At 46.5% G+C, this 17,978-nt stretch overlaps 25 non-coding genes and 33 pseudogenes across 25 annotated transcripts; all 58 read left to right on the forward strand.

Moving 5' to 3' along the window:
• The first annotated feature begins 100 nt into the window (after positions 1–100).
• On the forward strand, positions 101–216 carry LOC138494864 (5S ribosomal RNA; annotated as a pseudogene).
• A 106-nt stretch (positions 217–322) lies between these two features.
• On the forward strand, positions 323–441 carry LOC138496968 (5S ribosomal RNA). Its single transcript, XR_011278402.1, has one exon. It is a non-coding gene; the product is annotated as a 5S ribosomal RNA (ribosomal RNA).
• Positions 442–547: 106 nt separating this feature from the next.
• Positions 548–666, forward strand: LOC138496969 (5S ribosomal RNA). The gene has a single exon (XR_011278403.1). It is a non-coding gene; the product is annotated as a 5S ribosomal RNA (ribosomal RNA).
• A 475-nt stretch (positions 667–1,141) lies between these two features.
• LOC138495795 (5S ribosomal RNA) lies at positions 1,142–1,250 on the forward strand (annotated as a pseudogene).
• Positions 1,251–1,356: 106 nt separating this feature from the next.
• Positions 1,357–1,475, forward strand: LOC138497030 (5S ribosomal RNA). The gene has a single exon (XR_011278458.1). It is a non-coding gene; the product is annotated as a 5S ribosomal RNA (ribosomal RNA).
• Positions 1,476–1,581: 106 nt separating this feature from the next.
• LOC138494768 (5S ribosomal RNA) lies at positions 1,582–1,700 on the forward strand. Its single transcript, XR_011277549.1, has one exon. It is a non-coding gene; the product is annotated as a 5S ribosomal RNA (ribosomal RNA).
• Positions 1,701–2,175: 475 nt separating this feature from the next.
• On the forward strand, positions 2,176–2,284 carry LOC138495796 (5S ribosomal RNA; annotated as a pseudogene).
• A 106-nt stretch (positions 2,285–2,390) lies between these two features.
• On the forward strand, positions 2,391–2,502 carry LOC138495683 (5S ribosomal RNA; annotated as a pseudogene).
• Positions 2,503–2,608: 106 nt separating this feature from the next.
• LOC138493863 (5S ribosomal RNA) lies at positions 2,609–2,727 on the forward strand. The gene has a single exon (XR_011276847.1). It is a non-coding gene; the product is annotated as a 5S ribosomal RNA (ribosomal RNA).
• A 475-nt stretch (positions 2,728–3,202) lies between these two features.
• On the forward strand, positions 3,203–3,311 carry LOC138495658 (5S ribosomal RNA; annotated as a pseudogene).
• A 106-nt stretch (positions 3,312–3,417) lies between these two features.
• LOC138494972 (5S ribosomal RNA) lies at positions 3,418–3,533 on the forward strand (annotated as a pseudogene).
• A 106-nt stretch (positions 3,534–3,639) lies between these two features.
• LOC138493717 (5S ribosomal RNA) lies at positions 3,640–3,758 on the forward strand. Its single transcript, XR_011276714.1, has one exon. It is a non-coding gene; the product is annotated as a 5S ribosomal RNA (ribosomal RNA).
• A 106-nt stretch (positions 3,759–3,864) lies between these two features.
• LOC138494231 (5S ribosomal RNA) lies at positions 3,865–3,983 on the forward strand. The gene has a single exon (XR_011277180.1). It is a non-coding gene; the product is annotated as a 5S ribosomal RNA (ribosomal RNA).
• Positions 3,984–4,089: 106 nt separating this feature from the next.
• Positions 4,090–4,198, forward strand: LOC138495149 (5S ribosomal RNA; annotated as a pseudogene).
• A 475-nt stretch (positions 4,199–4,673) lies between these two features.
• On the forward strand, positions 4,674–4,782 carry LOC138495659 (5S ribosomal RNA; annotated as a pseudogene).
• A 106-nt stretch (positions 4,783–4,888) lies between these two features.
• LOC138494973 (5S ribosomal RNA) lies at positions 4,889–5,004 on the forward strand (annotated as a pseudogene).
• Positions 5,005–5,110: 106 nt separating this feature from the next.
• LOC138494780 (5S ribosomal RNA) lies at positions 5,111–5,229 on the forward strand. The gene has a single exon (XR_011277550.1). It is a non-coding gene; the product is annotated as a 5S ribosomal RNA (ribosomal RNA).
• Positions 5,230–5,335: 106 nt separating this feature from the next.
• Positions 5,336–5,444, forward strand: LOC138494925 (5S ribosomal RNA; annotated as a pseudogene).
• A 475-nt stretch (positions 5,445–5,919) lies between these two features.
• Positions 5,920–6,028, forward strand: LOC138495799 (5S ribosomal RNA; annotated as a pseudogene).
• Positions 6,029–6,134: 106 nt separating this feature from the next.
• LOC138494865 (5S ribosomal RNA) lies at positions 6,135–6,250 on the forward strand (annotated as a pseudogene).
• Positions 6,251–6,356: 106 nt separating this feature from the next.
• LOC138496970 (5S ribosomal RNA) lies at positions 6,357–6,475 on the forward strand. The gene has a single exon (XR_011278404.1). It is a non-coding gene; the product is annotated as a 5S ribosomal RNA (ribosomal RNA).
• A 106-nt stretch (positions 6,476–6,581) lies between these two features.
• On the forward strand, positions 6,582–6,700 carry LOC138493757 (5S ribosomal RNA). Its single transcript, XR_011276751.1, has one exon. It is a non-coding gene; the product is annotated as a 5S ribosomal RNA (ribosomal RNA).
• Positions 6,701–6,806: 106 nt separating this feature from the next.
• On the forward strand, positions 6,807–6,925 carry LOC138496971 (5S ribosomal RNA). The gene has a single exon (XR_011278405.1). It is a non-coding gene; the product is annotated as a 5S ribosomal RNA (ribosomal RNA).
• A 475-nt stretch (positions 6,926–7,400) lies between these two features.
• LOC138495800 (5S ribosomal RNA) lies at positions 7,401–7,509 on the forward strand (annotated as a pseudogene).
• A 106-nt stretch (positions 7,510–7,615) lies between these two features.
• On the forward strand, positions 7,616–7,734 carry LOC138497031 (5S ribosomal RNA). Its single transcript, XR_011278459.1, has one exon. It is a non-coding gene; the product is annotated as a 5S ribosomal RNA (ribosomal RNA).
• A 106-nt stretch (positions 7,735–7,840) lies between these two features.
• LOC138493864 (5S ribosomal RNA) lies at positions 7,841–7,959 on the forward strand. The gene has a single exon (XR_011276848.1). It is a non-coding gene; the product is annotated as a 5S ribosomal RNA (ribosomal RNA).
• Positions 7,960–8,430: 471 nt separating this feature from the next.
• Positions 8,431–8,539, forward strand: LOC138495660 (5S ribosomal RNA; annotated as a pseudogene).
• A 106-nt stretch (positions 8,540–8,645) lies between these two features.
• On the forward strand, positions 8,646–8,761 carry LOC138494974 (5S ribosomal RNA; annotated as a pseudogene).
• Positions 8,762–8,867: 106 nt separating this feature from the next.
• On the forward strand, positions 8,868–8,986 carry LOC138494792 (5S ribosomal RNA). The gene has a single exon (XR_011277551.1). It is a non-coding gene; the product is annotated as a 5S ribosomal RNA (ribosomal RNA).
• A 106-nt stretch (positions 8,987–9,092) lies between these two features.
• Positions 9,093–9,201, forward strand: LOC138495465 (5S ribosomal RNA; annotated as a pseudogene).
• A 106-nt stretch (positions 9,202–9,307) lies between these two features.
• Positions 9,308–9,416, forward strand: LOC138495327 (5S ribosomal RNA; annotated as a pseudogene).
• A 475-nt stretch (positions 9,417–9,891) lies between these two features.
• LOC138495661 (5S ribosomal RNA) lies at positions 9,892–10,000 on the forward strand (annotated as a pseudogene).
• Positions 10,001–10,106: 106 nt separating this feature from the next.
• Positions 10,107–10,222, forward strand: LOC138494975 (5S ribosomal RNA; annotated as a pseudogene).
• Positions 10,223–10,328: 106 nt separating this feature from the next.
• Positions 10,329–10,447, forward strand: LOC138494806 (5S ribosomal RNA). Its single transcript, XR_011277553.1, has one exon. It is a non-coding gene; the product is annotated as a 5S ribosomal RNA (ribosomal RNA).
• A 106-nt stretch (positions 10,448–10,553) lies between these two features.
• LOC138494927 (5S ribosomal RNA) lies at positions 10,554–10,662 on the forward strand (annotated as a pseudogene).
• A 475-nt stretch (positions 10,663–11,137) lies between these two features.
• LOC138495801 (5S ribosomal RNA) lies at positions 11,138–11,246 on the forward strand (annotated as a pseudogene).
• Positions 11,247–11,352: 106 nt separating this feature from the next.
• On the forward strand, positions 11,353–11,468 carry LOC138494867 (5S ribosomal RNA; annotated as a pseudogene).
• Positions 11,469–11,574: 106 nt separating this feature from the next.
• Positions 11,575–11,693, forward strand: LOC138496972 (5S ribosomal RNA). Its single transcript, XR_011278406.1, has one exon. It is a non-coding gene; the product is annotated as a 5S ribosomal RNA (ribosomal RNA).
• Positions 11,694–11,799: 106 nt separating this feature from the next.
• LOC138493759 (5S ribosomal RNA) lies at positions 11,800–11,918 on the forward strand. The gene has a single exon (XR_011276752.1). It is a non-coding gene; the product is annotated as a 5S ribosomal RNA (ribosomal RNA).
• Positions 11,919–12,024: 106 nt separating this feature from the next.
• On the forward strand, positions 12,025–12,143 carry LOC138496973 (5S ribosomal RNA). Its single transcript, XR_011278407.1, has one exon. It is a non-coding gene; the product is annotated as a 5S ribosomal RNA (ribosomal RNA).
• A 475-nt stretch (positions 12,144–12,618) lies between these two features.
• LOC138495802 (5S ribosomal RNA) lies at positions 12,619–12,727 on the forward strand (annotated as a pseudogene).
• Positions 12,728–12,833: 106 nt separating this feature from the next.
• LOC138497050 (5S ribosomal RNA) lies at positions 12,834–12,952 on the forward strand. The gene has a single exon (XR_011278476.1). It is a non-coding gene; the product is annotated as a 5S ribosomal RNA (ribosomal RNA).
• Positions 12,953–13,058: 106 nt separating this feature from the next.
• LOC138496974 (5S ribosomal RNA) lies at positions 13,059–13,177 on the forward strand. Its single transcript, XR_011278408.1, has one exon. It is a non-coding gene; the product is annotated as a 5S ribosomal RNA (ribosomal RNA).
• A 475-nt stretch (positions 13,178–13,652) lies between these two features.
• Positions 13,653–13,761, forward strand: LOC138495803 (5S ribosomal RNA; annotated as a pseudogene).
• Positions 13,762–13,867: 106 nt separating this feature from the next.
• LOC138493964 (5S ribosomal RNA) lies at positions 13,868–13,986 on the forward strand. The gene has a single exon (XR_011276938.1). It is a non-coding gene; the product is annotated as a 5S ribosomal RNA (ribosomal RNA).
• A 106-nt stretch (positions 13,987–14,092) lies between these two features.
• Positions 14,093–14,211, forward strand: LOC138493865 (5S ribosomal RNA). Its single transcript, XR_011276849.1, has one exon. It is a non-coding gene; the product is annotated as a 5S ribosomal RNA (ribosomal RNA).
• Positions 14,212–14,682: 471 nt separating this feature from the next.
• LOC138495662 (5S ribosomal RNA) lies at positions 14,683–14,791 on the forward strand (annotated as a pseudogene).
• Positions 14,792–14,897: 106 nt separating this feature from the next.
• Positions 14,898–15,013, forward strand: LOC138495486 (5S ribosomal RNA; annotated as a pseudogene).
• A 106-nt stretch (positions 15,014–15,119) lies between these two features.
• Positions 15,120–15,238, forward strand: LOC138494818 (5S ribosomal RNA). Its single transcript, XR_011277554.1, has one exon. It is a non-coding gene; the product is annotated as a 5S ribosomal RNA (ribosomal RNA).
• Positions 15,239–15,344: 106 nt separating this feature from the next.
• On the forward strand, positions 15,345–15,453 carry LOC138495466 (5S ribosomal RNA; annotated as a pseudogene).
• A 106-nt stretch (positions 15,454–15,559) lies between these two features.
• LOC138495328 (5S ribosomal RNA) lies at positions 15,560–15,668 on the forward strand (annotated as a pseudogene).
• Positions 15,669–16,143: 475 nt separating this feature from the next.
• Positions 16,144–16,252, forward strand: LOC138495664 (5S ribosomal RNA; annotated as a pseudogene).
• Positions 16,253–16,358: 106 nt separating this feature from the next.
• Positions 16,359–16,474, forward strand: LOC138494977 (5S ribosomal RNA; annotated as a pseudogene).
• A 106-nt stretch (positions 16,475–16,580) lies between these two features.
• LOC138494830 (5S ribosomal RNA) lies at positions 16,581–16,699 on the forward strand. The gene has a single exon (XR_011277555.1). It is a non-coding gene; the product is annotated as a 5S ribosomal RNA (ribosomal RNA).
• Positions 16,700–16,805: 106 nt separating this feature from the next.
• Positions 16,806–16,914, forward strand: LOC138494929 (5S ribosomal RNA; annotated as a pseudogene).
• Positions 16,915–17,389: 475 nt separating this feature from the next.
• Positions 17,390–17,498, forward strand: LOC138495804 (5S ribosomal RNA; annotated as a pseudogene).
• Positions 17,499–17,604: 106 nt separating this feature from the next.
• Positions 17,605–17,720, forward strand: LOC138494868 (5S ribosomal RNA; annotated as a pseudogene).
• A 106-nt stretch (positions 17,721–17,826) lies between these two features.
• On the forward strand, positions 17,827–17,945 carry LOC138496976 (5S ribosomal RNA). Its single transcript, XR_011278410.1, has one exon. It is a non-coding gene; the product is annotated as a 5S ribosomal RNA (ribosomal RNA).
• Positions 17,946–17,978: the final 33 nt, after the last annotated feature.

Below are 17,978 nucleotides of genomic sequence, written 5' to 3' on the forward strand. Positions count from 1 at the left end.
TGCTCCATGTTCAGGCAGTGAGCCATTTCTCAATTGGCTTTCAAAACTGCATGGTCTAGCCAACTAGATGCTTAAATGTACAAATCTCAGAAGGCCCAGAGCCCACGGCCACACCACACTGAATGCGCCTGATCTCTGATCTCAGAAGCTAAGCAGTGTCAGGCCTAGTTAGTACCTGGATGGGAGACCGCCTGGGAATACCAGGTGCTGTAGGCTTTTTTGTGCTCCATGTTCAGGCAGTGAGCCATTTCTCAATTGGCTTTCAAAACTGCATGGTCTAGCCAACTAGATGCTTAAAGGTACAAATCTCAGAAGGCCCAGAGCCTACGGCCAGACCACACTGAATGCGCCTGATCTCGTCTGATCTCAGAAGCTAAGCAGTGTCGGGCCTAGTTAGTACCTGGATGGGAGACCGCCTGGGAATACCAGGTGCTGTAGGCTTTTTTGTGCTCTATGTTCAGGCAGTGAGCCATTTCTCAATTGGCTTTCAAAACTGCATGGTCTAGCCAACTAGATGCTTAAAGGTACAAATCTCAAAAGGCCCAGAGCCTACGGCCAGACCACACTGAATGCGCCTGATCTCGTCTGATCTCAGAAGCTAAGCAGTGTCGGGCCTAGTTAGTACCTGGATGGGAGACCGCCTGGGAATACCAGGTGCTGTAGGCTTTTTTGTGCTCTATGATTAGTAATTGTGCCACTTCTCAATTTCTTTTTAAATTTGCTTATGATTCCAAAATAAATGTATCCCTTTTAATAGCGGAAATGTTGGACAACAACATGAGGGCTGGCGCTACCTATTTACATAAAATTAACATACGGGTAGTGTGTTCATGGGTAATAAATCTACCTTCACATGTAATGCAGTTCAGAGAATATTGAGTCCATAAAGAGTCTTGAAAGAAAGCCATGGTTGTGTTGGTTGTTCTCTCCAACTCGCTGCAACAGAAACAGGATGGATGGAGTAAAGTTATCCAACCAGACATAGGAGTCCTGAATGGGCCCACAAGTCTTATATATCTCGCCTGATCGAGCCTGATCCAGCGCTGATCGGGTGATGAGCGTGGTATCATGTTGCAAGTGGCTTTATGGCTTAGCTTACTAACTGTAAATGCAAAAGAGTAATACTCTTAGCATTTCTCAATTTTAGGGCTACACCACAATGAATGCGCCCGATCTCGGAAGCTAAGCAGTTTCGGGCCTAGTTAGTACCTGGATGGGAGACCGCCTGGGAATACCAGGTGCTGTAGGCTTTTTTGTGCTCCATGTTCAGGCAGTGAGCCATTTCTCAATTGGCTTTCAAAACTGCATGGTCTAGCCAACTAGATGCTTAAAGGTACAAATCTCAGAAGGCCCAGAGCCTACGGCCACACCACACTGAATGTGCCTGATCTCGTCTGATCTCAGAAGCTAAGCAGTGTTGGGCCTAGTTAGTACCTGGATGGGAGACCGCCTGGGAATACCAGGTGCTGTAGGCTTTTTTGTGCTCCATGTTCAGGCAGTGAGCCATTTCTCAATTGGCTTTCAAAACTGCATGGTCTAGCCAACTAGATGCTTAAAGGTACAAATCTCAGAAGGCCCAGAGCCTACGGCCACACCACACTGAATGCGCCTGATCTCGTCTGATCTCAGAAGCTAAGCAGTGTCGGGCCTAGTTAGTACCTGGATGGGAGACCGCCTGGGAATACCAGGTGCTGTAGGCTTTTTTGTGCTCTATGATTAGTAATTGTGCCACTTCTCAATTTCTTTTTAAATTTGCTTATGATTCCAAAATAAATGTATCCCTTTTAATAGCGGAAATGTTGGACAACAACATGAGGGCTGGCGCTACCTATTTACATAAAATTAACATACGGGTAGTGTGTTCATGGGTAATAAATCTACCTTCACATGTAATGCAGTTCAGAGAATATTGAGTCCATAAAGAGTCTTGAAAGAAAGCCATGGTTGTGTTGGTTGTTCTCTCCAACTCGCTGCAACAGAAACAGGATGGATGGAGTAAAGTTATCCAACCAGACATAGGAGTCCTGAATGGGCCCACAAGTCTTATATATCTCGCCTGATCGAGCCTGATCCAGCGCTGATCGGGTGATGAGCGTGGTATCATGTTGCAAGTGGCTTTATGGCTTAGCTTACTAACTGTAAATGCAAAAGAGTAATACTCTTAGCATTTCTCAATTTTAGGGCTACACCACAATGAATGCGCCCGATCTCGGAAGCTAAGCAGTTTCGGGCCTAGTTAGTACCTGGATGGGAGACCGCCTGGGAATACCAGGTGCTGTAGGCTTTTTTGTGCTCCATGTTCAGGCAGTGAGCCATTTCTCAATTGGCTTTCAAAACTGCATGGTCTAGCCAACTAGATGCTTAAAGGTACAAATCTCAGAAGGCCCAGAGCCTACGCCACACCACACTGAATGATCTCGTCTGATCTCAGAAGCTAAGCAGTGTCGGGCCTAGTTAGTACCTGGATGGGAGACCGCCTGGGAATACCAGGTGCTGTAGGCTTTTTTGTGCTCCATGTTCAGGCAGTGAGCCATTTCTCAATTGGCTTTCAAAACTGCATGGTCTAGCCAACTAGATGCTTAAAGGTACAAATCTCAGAAGGCCCAGAGCCTACGGCCACACCACACTGAATGCGCCTGATCTCGTCTGATCTCAGAAGCTAAGCAGTGTCGGGCCTAGTTAGTACCTGGATGGGAGACCGCCTGGGAATACCAGGTTCTGTAGGCTTTTTTGTGCTCTATGATTAGTAATTGTGCCACTTCTCAATTTCTTTTTAAATTTGCTTATGATTCCAAAATAAATGTATCCCTTTTAATAGCGGAAATGTTGGACAACAACATGAGGGCTGGCGCTACCTATTTACATAAAATTAACATACGGGTAGTGTGTTCATGGGTAATAAATCTACCTTCACATGTAATGCAGTTCAGAGAATATTGAGTCCATAAAGAGTCTTGAAAGAAAGCCATGGTTGTGTTGGTTGTTCTCTCCAACTCCCTGCAACAGAAACAGGATGGATGGAGTAAAGTTATCCAACCAGACATAGGAGTCCTGAATGGGCCCACAAGTCTTATATATCTCGCCTGATCGAGCCTGATCGAGCGCTGATCGGGTGATGAGCGTGGTATCATGTTGCAAGTGGCTTTATGGCTTAGCTTACTAACTGTAAATGCATAAGAGTAATACTCTTAGCATTTCTCAATTTTAGGGCTACACCACAATGAATGCGCCCGATCTCGGAAGCTAAGCAGTATCGGGCCTAGTTAGTACCTGGATGGGAGACCGCCTGGGAATACCAGGTGCTGTAGGCTTTTTTGTGCTCCATGTTCAGGCAGTGAGCCATTTCTCAATTGGCTTTCAAAACTGCATGGTCTAGCCAACTAGATGCTTAAAGGTACAAATCTCAGAAGGCCCAGAACCCACGGCCACACCACACTGAATGCGCCTGATCTCTGATCTCAGAAGCTAAGCAGTGTCGGGCCTAGTTAGTACCTGGATGGGAGACTGCCTGGGAATACCAGGTGCTGTAGGCTTTTTTGTGCTCCATGTTCAGGCAGTGAGCCATTTCTCAATTGGCTTTCAAAACTGCATGGTCTAGCCAACTAGATGCTTAAAGGTACAAATCTCAGAAGGCCCAGAGCCTACGGCCACACCACACTGAATGCGCCTGATCTTGTCTGATCTCAGAAGCTAAGCAGTGTCGGGCCTAGTTAGTACCTGGATGGGAGACCGCCTGGGAATACCAGGTGCTGTAGGCTTTTTTGTGCTCCATGTTCAGGCAGTGAGCCATTTCTCAATTGGCTTTCAAAACTGCATGGTCTAGCCAACTAGATGCTTAAAGGTACAAATCTCAGAAGACCCAGAGCCTACGGCCAGACCACACTGAATGTGCCTGATCTCGTCTGATCTCAGAAGCTAAGCAGTTTCGGGCCTAGTTAGTACCTGGATGGGAGACCGCCTGGGAATACCAGGTGCTGTAGGCTTTTTTGTGCTCCATGTTCAGGCAGTGAGCCATTTCTCAATTGGCTTTCAAAACTGCATGGTCTAGCCAACTAGATGCTTAAAGGTACAAATCTCAGAAGGCCCAGAGCCTACGGCCGCACCACACTGAATGTGCCTGATCTCAGAAGCTAAGCAGTGTCGGGCCTAGTTAGTACCTGGATGGGAGACCGCCTGGGAATACCAGGTGCTGTAGGCTTTTTTGTGCTCTATGATTAGTAATTGTGCCACTTCTCAATTTCTTTTTAAATTTGCTTATGATTCCAAAATAAATGTATCCCTTTTAATAGCGGAAATGTTGGACAACAACATGAGGGCTGGCGCTACCTATTTACATAAAATTAACATACGGGTAGTGTGTTCATGGGTAATAAATCTACCTTCACATGTAATGCAGTTCAGAGAATTTTGAGTCCATAAAGAGTCTTGAAAGAAAGCCATGGTTGTGTTGGTTGTTCTCTCCAACTCCCTGCAACAGAAACAGGACGGATGGAGTAAAGTTATCCAACCAGACATAGGAGTCCTGAATGGGCCCACAAGTCTTATATATCTCGCCTGATCGAGCCTGATCGAGCGCTGATCGGGTGATGAGCGTGGTATCATGTTGCAAGTGGCTTTATGGCTTAGCTTACTAACTGTAAATGCATAAGAGTAATACTCTTAGCATTTCTCAATTTTAGGGCTACACCACAATGAATGCGCCCGATCTCGGAAGCTAAGCAGTATCGGGCCTAGTTAGTACCTGGATGGGAGACCGCCTGGGAATACCAGGTGCTGTAGGCTTTTTTGTGCTCCATGTTCAGGCAGTGAGCCATTTCTCAATTGGCTTTCAAAACTGCATGGTCTAGCCAACTAGATGCTTAAAGGTACAAATCTCAGAAGGCCCAGAACCCACGGCCACACCACACTGAATGCGCCTGATCTCTGATCTCAGAAGCTAAGCAGTGTCGGGCCTAGTTAGTACCTGGATGGGAGACTGCCTGGGAATACCAGGTGCTGTAGGCTTTTTTGTGCTCCATGTTCAGGCAGTGAGCCATTTCTCAATTGGCTTTCAAAACTGCATGGTCTAGCCAACTAGATGCTTAAAGGTACAAATCTCAGAAGGCCCAGAGCCTACGGCCACACCACACTGAATGCGCCTGATCTCGTCTGATCTCAGAAGCTAAGCAGTGTCGGGCCTAGTTAGTACCTGGATGGGAGACCGCCTGGGAATACCAGGTGCTGTAGGCTTTTTTGTGCTCCATGTTCAGGCAGTGAGCCATTTCTCAATTGGCTTTCAAAACTGCATGGTCTAGCCAACTAGATGCTTAAAGGTACAAATCTCAGAAGGCCCAGAGCCTACGGCCACACCACACTGAATGTGCCTGATCTCAGAAGCTAAGCAGTGTCGGGCCTAGTTAGTACCTGGATGGGAGACCGCCTGGGAATACCAGGTGCTGTAGGCTTTTTTGTGCTCTATGATTAGTAATTGTGCCACTTCTCAATTTCTTTTTAAATTTGCTTATGATTCCAAAATAAATGTATCCCTTTTAATAGCGGAAATGTTGGACAACAACATGAGGGCTGGCGCTACCTATTTACATAAAATTAACATACGGGTAGTGTGTTCATGGGTAATAAATCTACCTTCACATGTAATGCAGTTCAGAGAATATTGAGTCCATAAAGAGTCTTGAAAGAAAGCCATGGTTGTGTTGGTTGTTCTCTCCAACTCCCTGCAACAGAAACAGGATGGATGGAGTAAAGTTATCCAACCAGACATAGGAGTCCTGAATGGGCCCACAAGTCTTATATATCTCGCCTGATCGAGCCTGATCGAGCGCTGATCGGGTGATGAGCATGGTATCATGTTGCAGGTGGCTTTATGGCTTAGCTTACTAACTGTAAATGCATAAGAGTAATACTCTTAGCATTTCTCAATTTTAGGGCTACACCACAATGAATGCGCCCGATCTCGGAAGCTAAGCAGTTTCGGGCCTAGTTAGTACCTGGATGGGAGACCGCCTGGGAATACCAGGTGCTGTAGGCTTTTTTGTGCTCCATGTTCAGGCAGTGAGCCATTTCTCAATTGGCTTTCAAAACTGCATGGTCTAGCCAACTAGATGCTTAAATGTACAAATCTCAGAAGGCCCAGAGCCCACGGCCACACCACACTGAATGCGCCTGATCTCTGATCTCAGAAGCTAAGCAGTGTCAGGCCTAGTTAGTACCTGGATGGGAGACCGCCTGGGAATACCAGGTGCTGTAGGCTTTTTTGTGCTCCATGTTCAGGCAGTGAGCCATTTCTCAATTGGCTTTCAAAACTGCATGGTCTAGCCAACTAGATGCTTAAAGGTACAAATCTCAGAAGGCCCAGAGCCTACGGCCAGACCACACTGAATGCGCCTGATCTCGTCTGATCTCAGAAGCTAAGCAGTGTCGGGCCTAGTTAGTACCTGGATGGGAGACCGCCTGGGAATACCAGGTGCTGTAGGCTTTTTTGTGCTCTATGTTCAGGCAGTGAGCCATTTCTCAATTGGCTTTCAAAACTGCATGGTCTAGCCAACTAGATGCTTAAAGGTACAAATCTCAGAAGGCCCAGAGCCTATGGCCAGACCACACTGAATGCGCCTGATCTCGTCTGATCTCAGAAGCTAAGCAGTGTTGGGCCTAGTTAGTACCTGGATGGGAGACTGCCTGGGAATACCAGGTGCTGTAGGCTTTTTTGTGCTCCATGTTCAGGCAGTGAGCCATTTCTCAATTGGCTTTCAAAACTGCATGGTCTAGCCAACTAGATGCTTAAAGGTACAAATCTCAAAAGGCCCAGAGCCTACGGCCAGACCACACTGAATGCGCCTGATCTCGTCTGATCTCAGAAGCTAAGCAGTGTCGGGCCTAGTTAGTACCTGGATGGGAGACCGCCTGGGAATACCAGGTGCTGTAGGCTTTTTTGTGCTCTATGATTAGTAATTGTGCCACTTCTCAATTTCTTTTTAAATTTGCTTATGATTCCAAAATAAATGTATCCCTTTTAATAGCGGAAATGTTGGACAACAACATGAGGGCTGGCGCTACCTATTTACATAAAATTAACATACGGGTAGTGTGTTCATGGGTAATAAATCTACCTTCACATGTAATGCAGTTCAGAGAATATTGAGTCCATAAAGAGTCTTGAAAGAAAGCCATGGTTGTGTTGGTTGTTCTCTCCAACTCGCTGCAACAGAAACAGGATGGATGGAGTAAAGTTATCCAACCAGACATAGGAGTCCTGAATGGGCCCACAAGTCTTATATATCTCGCCTGATCGAGCCTGATCCAGCGCTGATCGGGTGATGAGCGTGGTATCATGTTGCAAGTGGCTTTATGGCTTAGCTTACTAACTGTAAATGCAAAAGAGTAATACTCTTAGCATTTCTCAATTTTAGGGCTACACCACAATGAATGCGCCCGATCTCGGAAGCTAAGCAGTTTCGGGCCTAGTTAGTACCTGGATGGGAGACCGCCTGGGAATACCAGGTGCTGTAGGCTTTTTTGTGCTCCATGTTCAGGCAGTGAGCCATTTCTCAATTGGCTTTCAAAACTGCATGGTCTAGCCAACTAGATGCTTAAAGGTACAAATCTCAGAAGGCCCAGAGCCTACGGCCACACCACACTGAATGTGCCTGATCTCGTCTGATCTCAGAAGCTAAGCAGTGTTGGGCCTAGTTAGTACCTGGATGGGAGACCGCCTGGGAATACCAGGTGCTGTAGGCTTTTTTGTGCTCCATGTTCAGGCAGTGAGCCATTTCTCAATTGGCTTTCAAAACTGCATGGTCTAGCCAACTAGATGCTTAAAGGTACAAATCTCAGAAGGCCCAGAGCCTACGGCCACACCACACTGAATGCGCCTGATCTCGTCTGATCTCAGAAGCTAAGCAGTGTCGGGCCTAGTTAGTACCTGGATGGGAGACCGCCTGGGAATACCAGGTTCTGTAGGCTTTTTTGTGCTCTATGATTAGTAATTGTGCCACTTCTCAATTTCTTTTTAAATTTGCTTATGATTCCAAAATAAATGTATCCCTTTTAATAGCGGAAATGTTGGACAACAACATGAGGGCTGGCGCTATTTACATAAAATTAACATACGGGTAGTGTGTTCATGGGTAATAAATCTACCTTCACATGTAATGCAGTTCAGAGAATATTGAGTCCATAAAGAGTCTTGAAAGAAAGCCATGGTTGTGTTGGTTGTTCTCTCCAACTCCCTGCAACAGAAACAGGATGGATGGAGTAAAGTTATCCAACCAGACATAGGAGTCCTGAATGGGCCCACAAGTCTTATATATCTCGCCTGATCGAGCCTGATCGAGCGCTGATCGGGTGATGAGCGTGGTATCATGTTGCAAGTGGCTTTATGGCTTAGCTTACTAACTGTAAATGCATAAGAGTAATACTCTTAGCATTTCTCAATTTTAGGGCTACACCACAATGAATGCGCCCGATCTCGGAAGCTAAGCAGTATCGGGCCTAGTTAGTACCTGGATGGGAGACCGCCTGGGAATACCAGGTGCTGTAGGCTTTTTTGTGCTCCATGTTCAGGCAGTGAGCCATTTCTCAATTGGCTTTCAAAACTGCATGGTCTAGCCAACTAGATGCTTAAAGGTACAAATCTCAGAAGGCCCAGAACCCACGGCCACACCACACTGAATGCGCCTGATCTCTGATCTCAGAAGCTAAGCAGTGTCGGGCCTAGTTAGTACCTGGATGGGAGACTGCCTGGGAATACCAGGTGCTGTAGGCTTTTTTGTGCTCCATGTTCAGGCAGTGAGCCATTTCTCAATTGGCTTTCAAAACTTCATGGTCTAGCCAACTAGATGCTTAAAGGTACAAATCTCAGAAGGCCCAGAGCCTACGGCCACACCACACTGAATGCGCCTGATCTCGTCTGATCTCAGAAGCTAAGCAGTGTCGGGCCTAGTTAGTACCTGGATGGGAGACCGCCTGGGAATACCAGGTGCTGTAGGCTTTTTTGTGCTCCATGTTCAGGCAGTGAGCCATTTCTCAATTGGCTTTCAAAACTGCATGGTCTAGCCAACTAGATGCTTAAAGGTACAAATCTCAGAAGACCCAGAGCCTACGGCCAGACCACACTGAATGTGTCTGATCTCAGAAGCTAAGCAGTTTCGGGCCTAGTTAGTACCTGGATGGGAGACCGCCTGGGAATACCAGGTGCTGTAGGCTTTTTTGTGCTCCATGTTCAGGCAGTGAGCCATTTCTCAATTGGCTTTCAAAACTGCATGGTCTAGCCAACTAGATGCTTAAAGGTACAAATCTCAGAAGGCCCAGAGCCTACGGCCACACCACACTGAATGTGCCTGATCTCAGAAGCTAAGCAGTGTCGGGGCTAGTTAGTACCTGGATGGGAGACCGCCTGGGAATACCAGGTGCTGTAGGCTTTTTTGTGCTCTATGATTAGTAATTGTGCCACTTCTCAATTTCTTTTTAAATTTGCTTATGATTCCAAAATAAATGTATCCCTTTTAATAGCGGAAATGTTGGACAACAACATGAGGGCTGGCGCTACCTATTTACATAAAATTAACATACGGGTAGTGTGTTCATGGGTAATAAATCTACCTTCACATGTAATGCAGTTCAGAGAATATTGAGTCCATAAAGAGTCTTGAAAGAAAGCCATGGTTGTGTTGGTTGTTCTCTCCAACTCCCTGCAACAGAAACAGGATGGATGGAGTAAAGTTATCCAACCAGACATAGGAGTCCTGAATGGGCCCACAAGTCTTATATATCTCGCCTGATCGAGCCTGATCGAGCGCTGATCGGGTGATGAGCGTGGTATCATGTTGCAAGTGGCTTTATGGCTTAGCTTACTAACTGTAAATGCATAAGAGTAATACTCTTAGCATTTCTCAATTTTAGGGCTACACCACAATGAATGCGCCCGATCTCGGAAGCTAAGCAGTATCGGGCCTAGTTAGTACCTGGATGGGAGACCGCCTGGGAATACCAGGTGCTGTAGGCTTTTTTGTGCTCCATGTTCAGGCAGTGAGCCATTTCTCAATTGGCTTTCAAAACTGCATGGTCTAGCCAACTAGATGCTTAAAGGTACAAATCTCAGAAGGCCCAGAACCCACGGCCACACCACACTGAATGCGCCTGATCTCTGATCTCAGAAGCTAAGCAGTGTCGGGCCTAGTTAGTACCTGGATGGGAGACTGCCTGGGAATACCAGGTGCTGTAGGCTTTTTTGTGCTCCATGTTCAGGCAGTGAGCCATTTCTCAATTGGCTTTCAAAACTGCATGGTCTAGCCAACTAGATGCTTAAAGGTACAAATCTCAGAAGGCCCAGAGCCTACGGCCACACCACACTGAATGCGCCTGATCTCGTCTGATCTCAGAAGCTAAGCAGTGTCGGGCCTAGTTAGTACCTGGATGGGAGACCGCCTGGGAATACCAGGTGCTGTAGGCTTTTTTGTGCTCCATGTTCAGGCAGTGAGCCATTTCTCAATTGGCTTTCAAAACTGCATGGTCTAGCCAACTAGATGCTTAAAGGTACAAATCTCAGAAGGCCCAGAGCCTACGGCCACACCACACTGAATGTGCCTGATCTCAGAAGCTAAGCAGTGTCGGGCCTAGTTAGTACCTGGATGGGAGACCGCCTGGGAATACCAGGTGCTGTAGGCTTTTTTGTGCTCTATGATTAGTAATTGTGCCACTTCTCAATTTCTTTTTAAATTTGCTTATGATTCCAAAATAAATGTATCCCTTTTAATAGCGGAAATGTTGGACAACAACATGAGGGCTGGCGCTACCTATTTACATAAAATTAACATACGGGTAGTGTGTTCATGGGTAATAAATCTACCTTCACATGTAATGCAGTTCAGAGAATATTGAGTCCATAAAGAGTCTTGAAAGAAAGCCATGGTTGTGTTGGTTGTTCTCTCCAACTCCCTGCAACAGAAACAGGATGGATGGAGTAAAGTTATCCAACCAGACATAGGAGTCCTGAATGGGCCCACAAGTCTTATATATCTCGCCTGATCGAGCCTGATCGAGCGCTGATCGGGTGATGAGCATGGTATCATGTTGCAGGTGGCTTTATGGCTTAGCTTACTAACTGTAAATGCATAAGAGTAATACTCTTAGCATTTCTCAATTTTAGGGCTACACCACAATGAATGCGCCCGATCTCGGAAGCTAAGCAGTTTCGGGCCTAGTTAGTACCTGGATGGGAGACCGCCTGGGAATACCAGGTGCTGTAGGCTTTTTTGTGCTCCATGTTCAGGCAGTGAGCCATTTCTCAATTGGCTTTCAAAACTGCATGGTCTAGCCAACTAGATGCTTAAATGTACAAATCTCAGAAGGCCCAGAGCCCACGGCCACACCACACTGAATGCGCCTGATCTCTGATCTCAGAAGCTAAGCAGTGTCAGGCCTAGTTAGTACCTGGATGGGAGACCGCCTGGGAATACCAGGTGCTGTAGGCTTTTTTGTGCTCCATGTTCAGGCAGTGAGCCATTTCTCAATTGGCTTTCAAAACTGCATGGTCTAGCCAACTAGATGCTTAAAGGTACAAATCTCAGAAGGCCCAGAGCCTACGGCCAGACCACACTGAATGCGCCTGATCTCGTCTGATCTCAGAAGCTAAGCAGTGTCGGGCCTAGTTAGTACCTGGATGGGAGACCGCCTGGGAATACCAGGTGCTGTAGGCTTTTTTGTGCTCCATGTTCAGGCAGTGAGCCATTTCTCAATTGGCTTTCAAAACTGCATGGTCTAGCCAACTAGATGCTTAAAGGTACAAATCTCAGAAGGCCCAGAGCCTATGGCCAGACCACACTGAATGCGCCTGATCTCGTCTGATCTCAGAAGCTAAGCAGTGTTGGGCCTAGTTAGTACCTGGATGGGAGACTGCCTGGGAATACCAGGTGCTGTAGGCTTTTTTGTGCTCCATGTTCAGGCAGTGAGCCATTTCTCAATTGGCTTTCAAAACTGCATGGTCTAGCCAACTAGATGCTTAAAGGTACAAATCTCAAAAGGCCCAGAGCCTACGGCCAGACCACACTGAATGCGCCTGATCTCGTCTGATCTCAGAAGCTAAGCAGTGTCGGGCCTAGTTAGTACCTGGATGGGAGACCGCCTGGGAATACCAGGTGCTGTAGGCTTTTTTGTGCTCTATGATTAGTAATTGTGCCACTTCTCAATTTCTTTTTAAATTTGCTTATGATTCCAAAATAAATGTATCCCTTTTAATAGCGGAAATGTTGGACAACAACATGAGGGCTGGCGCTACCTATTTACATAAAATTAACATACGGGTAGTGTGTTCATGGGTAATAAATCTACCTTCACATGTAATGCAGTTCAGAGAATATTGAGTCCATAAAGAGTCTTGAAAGAAAGCCATGGTTGTGTTGGTTGTTCTCTCCAACTCGCTGCAACAGAAACAGGATGGATGGAGTAAAGTTATCCAACCAGACATAGGAGTCCTGAATGGGCCCACAAGTCTTATATATCTCGCCTGATCGAGCCTGATCCAGCGCTGATCGGGTGATGAGCGTGGTATCATGTTGCAAGTGGCTTTATGGCTTAGCTTACTAACTGTAAATGCAAAAGAGTAATACTCTTAGCATTTCTCAATTTTAGGGCTACACCACAATGAATGCGCCCGATCTCGGAAGCTAAGCAGTTTCGGGCCTAGTTAGTACCTGGATGGGAGACCGCCTGGGAATACCAGGTGCTGTAGGCTTTTTTGTGCTCCATGTTCAGGCAGTGAGCCATTTCTCAATTGGCTTTCAAAACTGCATGGTCTAGCCAACTAGATGCTTAAAGGTACAAATCTCAGAAGGCCCAGAGCCTACGGCCACACCACACTGAATGCGCCTGATCTCGTCTGATCTCAGAAGCTAAGCAGTGTTGGGCCTAGTTAGTACCTGGATGGGAGACCGCCTGGGAATACCAGGTGCTGTAGGCTTTTTTGTGCTCCATGTTCAGGCAGTGAGCCATTTCTCAATTGGCTTTCAAAACTGCATGGTCTAGCCAACTAGATGCTTAAAGGTACAAATCTCAAAAGGCCCAGAGCCTACGGCCAGACCACACTGAATGCGCCTGATCTCGTCTGATCTCAGAAGCTAAGCAGTGTCGGGCCTAGTTAGTACCTGGATGGGAGACCGCCTGGGAATACCAGGTGCTGTAGGCTTTTTTGTGCTCTATGATTAGTAATTGTGCCACTTCTCAATTTCTTTTTAAATTTGCTTATGATTCCAAAATAAATGTATCCCTTTTAATAGCGGAAATGTTGGACAACAACATGAGGGCTGGCGCTACCTATTTACATAAAATTAACATACGGGTAGTGTGTTCATGGGTAATAAATCTACCTTCACATGTAATGCAGTTCAGAGAATATTGAGTCCATAAAGAGTCTTGAAAGAAAGCCATGGTTGTGTTGGTTGTTCTCTCCAACTCGCTGCAACAGAAACAGGATGGATGGAGTAAAGTTATCCAACCAGACATAGGAGTCCTGAATGGGCCCACAAGTCTTATATATCTCGCCTGATCGAGCCTGATCCAGCGCTGATCGGGTGATGAGCGTGGTATCATGTTGCAAGTGGCTTTATGGCTTAGCTTACTAACTGTAAATGCAAAAGAGTAATACTCTTAGCATTTCTCAATTTTAGGGCTACACCACAATGAATGCGCCCGATCTCGGAAGCTAAGCAGTTTCGGGCCTAGTTAGTACCTGGATGGGAGACCGCCTGGGAATACCAGGTGCTGTAGGCTTTTTTGTGCTCCATGTTCAGGCAGTGAGCCATTTCTCAATTGGCTTTCAAAACTGCATGGTCTAGCCAACTAGATGCTTAAAGGTACAAATCTCAGAAGGCCCAGAGCCTACGGCCACACCACACTGAATGTGCCTGATCTTGTCTGATCTCAGAAGCTAAGCAGTGTTGGGCCTAGTTAGTACCTGGATGGGAGACCGCCTGGGAATACCAGGTGCTGTAGGCTTTTTTGTGCTCCATGTTCAGGCAGTGAGCCATTTCTCAATTGGCTTTCAAAACTGCATGGTCTAGCCAACTAGATGCTTAAAGGTACAAATCTCAGAAGGCCCAGAGCCTACGGCCACACCACACTGAATGCGCCTGATCTCGTCTGATCTCAGAAGCTAAGCAGTGTCGGGCCTAGTTAGTACCTGGATGGGAGACCGCCTGGGAATACCAGGTTCTGTAGGCTTTTTTGTGCTCTATGATTAGTAATTGTGCCACTTCTCAATTTCTTTTTAAATTTGCTTATGATTCCAAAATAAATGTATCCCTTTTAATAGCGGAAATGTTGGACAACAACATGAGGGCTGGCGCTATTTACATAAAATTAACATACGGGTAGTGTGTTCATGGGTAATAAATCTACCTTCACATGTAATGCAGTTCAGAGAATATTGAGTCCATAAAGAGTCTTGAAAGAAAGCCATGGTTGTGTTGGTTGTTCTCTCCAACTCCCTGCAACAGAAACAGGATGGATGGAGTAAAGTTATCCAACCAGACATAGGAGTCCTGAATGGGCCCACAAGTCTTATATATCTCGCCTGATCGAGCCTGATCGAGCGCTGATCGGGTGATGAGCGTGGTATCATGTTGCAAGTGGCTTTATGGCTTAGCTTACTAACTGTAAATGCATAAGAGTAATACTCTTAGCATTTCTCAATTTTAGGGCTACACCACAATGAATGCGCCCGATCTCGGAAGCTAAGCAGTATCGGGCCTAGTTAGTACCTGGATGGGAGACCGCCTGGGAATACCAGGTGCTGTAGGCTTTTTTGTGCTCCATGTTCAGGCAGTGAGCCATTTCTCAATTGGCTTTCAAAACTGCATGGTCTAGCCAACTAGATGCTTAAAGGTACAAATCTCAGAAGGCCCAGAACCCACGGCCACACCACACTGAATGCGCCTGATCTCTGATCTCAGAAGCTAAGCAGTGTCAAGCCTAGTTAGTACCTGGATGGGAGACTGCCTGGGAATACCAGGTGCTGTAGGCTTTTTTGTGCTCCATGTTCAGGCAGTGAGCCATTTCTCAATTGGCTTTCAAAACTTCATGGTCTAGCCAACTAGATGCTTAAAGGTACAAATCTCAGAAGGCCCAGAGCCTACGGCCACACCACACTGAATGCGCCTGATCTCGTCTGATCTCAGAAGCTAAGCAGTGTCGGGCCTAGTTAGTACCTGGATGGGAGACCGCCTGGGAATACCAGGTGCTGTAGGCTTTTTTGTGCTCCATGTTCAGGCAGTGAGCCATTTCTCAATTGGCTTTCAAAACTGCATGGTCTAGCCAACTAGATGCTTAAAGGTACAAATCTCAGAAGACCCAGAGCCTACGGCCAGACCACACTGAATGTGTCTGATCTCAGAAGCTAAGCAGTTTCGGGCCTAGTTAGTACCTGGATGGGAGACCGCCTGGGAATACCAGGTGCTGTAGGCTTTTTTGTGCTCCATGTTCAGGCAGTGAGCCATTTCTCAATTGGCTTTCAAAACTGCATGGTCTAGCCAACTAGATGCTTAAAGGTACAAATCTCAGAAGGCCCAGAGCCTACGGCCACACCACACTGAATGTGCCTGATCTCAGAAGCTAAGCAGTGTCGGGGCTAGTTAGTACCTGGATGGGAGACCGCCTGGGAATACCAGGTGCTGTAGGCTTTTTTGTGCTCTATGATTAGTAATTGTGCCACTTCTCAATTTCTTTTTAAATTTGCTTATGATTCCAAAATAAATGTATCCCTTTTAATAGCGGAAATGTTGGACAACAACATGAGGGCTGGCGCTACCTATTTACATAAAATTAACATACGGGTAGTGTGTTCATGGGTAATAAATCTACCTTCACATGTAATGCAGTTCAGAGAATATTGAGTCCATAAAGAGTCTTGAAAGAAAGCCATGGTTGTGTTGGTTGTTCTCTCCAACTCCCTGCAACAGAAACAGGATGGATGGAGTAAAGTTATCCAACCAGACATAGGAGTCCTGAATGGGCCCACAAGTCTTATATATCTCGCCTGATCGAGCCTGATCGAGCGCTGATCGGGTGATGAGCGTGGTATCATGTTGCAAGTGGCTTTATGGCTTAGCTTACTAACTGTAAATGCATAAGAGTAATACTCTTAGCATTTCTCAATTTTAGGGCTACACCACAATGAATGCGCCCGATCTCGGAAGCTAAGCAGTATCGGGCCTAGTTAGTACCTGGATGGGAGACCGCCTGGGAATACCAGGTGCTGTAGGCTTTTTTGTGCTCCATGTTCAGGCAGTGAGCCATTTCTCAATTGGCTTTCAAAACTGCATGGTCTAGCCAACTAGATGCTTAAAGGTACAAATCTCAGAAGGCCCAGAACCCACGGCCACACCACACTGAATGCGCCTGATCTCTGATCTCAGAAGCTAAGCAGTGTCGGGCCTAGTTAGTACCTGGATGGGAGACTGCCTGGGAATACCAGGTGCTGTAGGCTTTTTTGTGCTCCATGTTCAGGCAGTGAGCCATTTCTCAATTGGCTTTCAAAACTGCATGGTCTAGCCAACTAGATGCTTAAAGGTACAAATCTCAGAAGGCCCAGAGCCTACGGCCACACCACACTGAATGCGCCTGATCTCGTCTGATCTCAGAAGCTAAGCAGTGTCGGGCCTAGTTAGTACCTGGATGGGAGACCGCCTGGGAATACCAGGTGCTGTAGGCTTTTTTGTGCTCCATGTTCAGGCAGTGAGCCATTTCTCAATTGGCTTTCAAAACTGCATGGTCTAGCCAACTAGATGCTTAAAGGTACAAATCTCAGAAGGCCCAGAGCCTACGGCCACACCACACTGAATGTGCCTGATCTCAGAAGCTAAGCAGTGTCGGGCCTAGTTAGTACCTGGATGGGAGACCGCCTGGGAATACCAGGTGCTGTAGGCTTTTTTGTGCTCTATGATTAGTAATTGTGCCACTTCTCAATTTCTTTTTAAATTTGCTTATGATTCCAAAATAAATGTATCCCTTTTAATAGCGGAAATGTTGGACAACAACATGAGGGCTGGCGCTACCTATTTACATAAAATTAACATACGGGTAGTGTGTTCATGGGTAATAAATCTACCTTCACATGTAATGCAGTTCAGAGAATATTGAGTCCATAAAGAGTCTTGAAAGAAAGCCATGGTTGTGTTGGTTGTTCTCTCCAACTCCCTGCAACAGAAACAGGATGGATGGAGTAAAGTTATCCAACCAGACATAGGAGTCCTGAATGGGCCCACAAGTCTTATATATCTCGCCTGATCGAGCCTGATCGAGCGCTGATCGGGTGATGAGCATGGTATCATGTTGCAGGTGGCTTTATGGCTTAGCTTACTAACTGTAAATGCATAAGAGTAATACTCTTAGCATTTCTCAATTTTAGGGCTACACCACAATGAATGCGCCCGATCTCGGAAGCTAAGCAGTTTCGGGCCTAGTTAGTACCTGGATGGGAGACCGCCTGGGAATACCAGGTGCTGTAGGCTTTTTTGTGCTCCATGTTCAGGCAGTGAGCCATTTCTCAATTGGCTTTCAAAACTGCATGGTCTAGCCAACTAGATGCTTAAATGTACAAATCTCAGAAGGCCCAGAGCCCACGGCCACACCACACTGAATGCGCCTGATCTCTGATCTCAGAAGCTAAGCAGTGTCAGGCCTAGTTAGTACCTGGATGGGAGACCGCCTGGGAATACCAGGTGCTGTAGGCTTTTTTGTGCTCCATGTTCAGGCAGTGAGCCATTTCTCAATTGGCTTTCAAAACTGCATGGTCTAGCCAACTAGATGCTTAAAGGTACAAATCTCAGAAGGCCCAGAGCCTACGGCCAGACCACACTGAATGCGCCTGATCTCGTCTGATCTCAGAAGCTAAGCAGTGTCGGGCCTAGTTAGTACCTGGATGGGAGACCGCCTGGGAATACCAGGTGCTGTAGGCTTTTTTGTGCTCCATGTTCAGGCAGTGAGCCATT

The sequence above is a fragment of the Ambystoma mexicanum genome, chromosome 10 (genome assembly GCF_040938575.1).
Source record: "Ambystoma mexicanum isolate Mex_15411 chromosome 10, UKY_AmexF1_1, whole genome shotgun sequence".
Classification (NCBI taxonomy): domain Eukaryota; kingdom Metazoa; phylum Chordata; class Amphibia; order Caudata; family Ambystomatidae; genus Ambystoma; species Ambystoma mexicanum.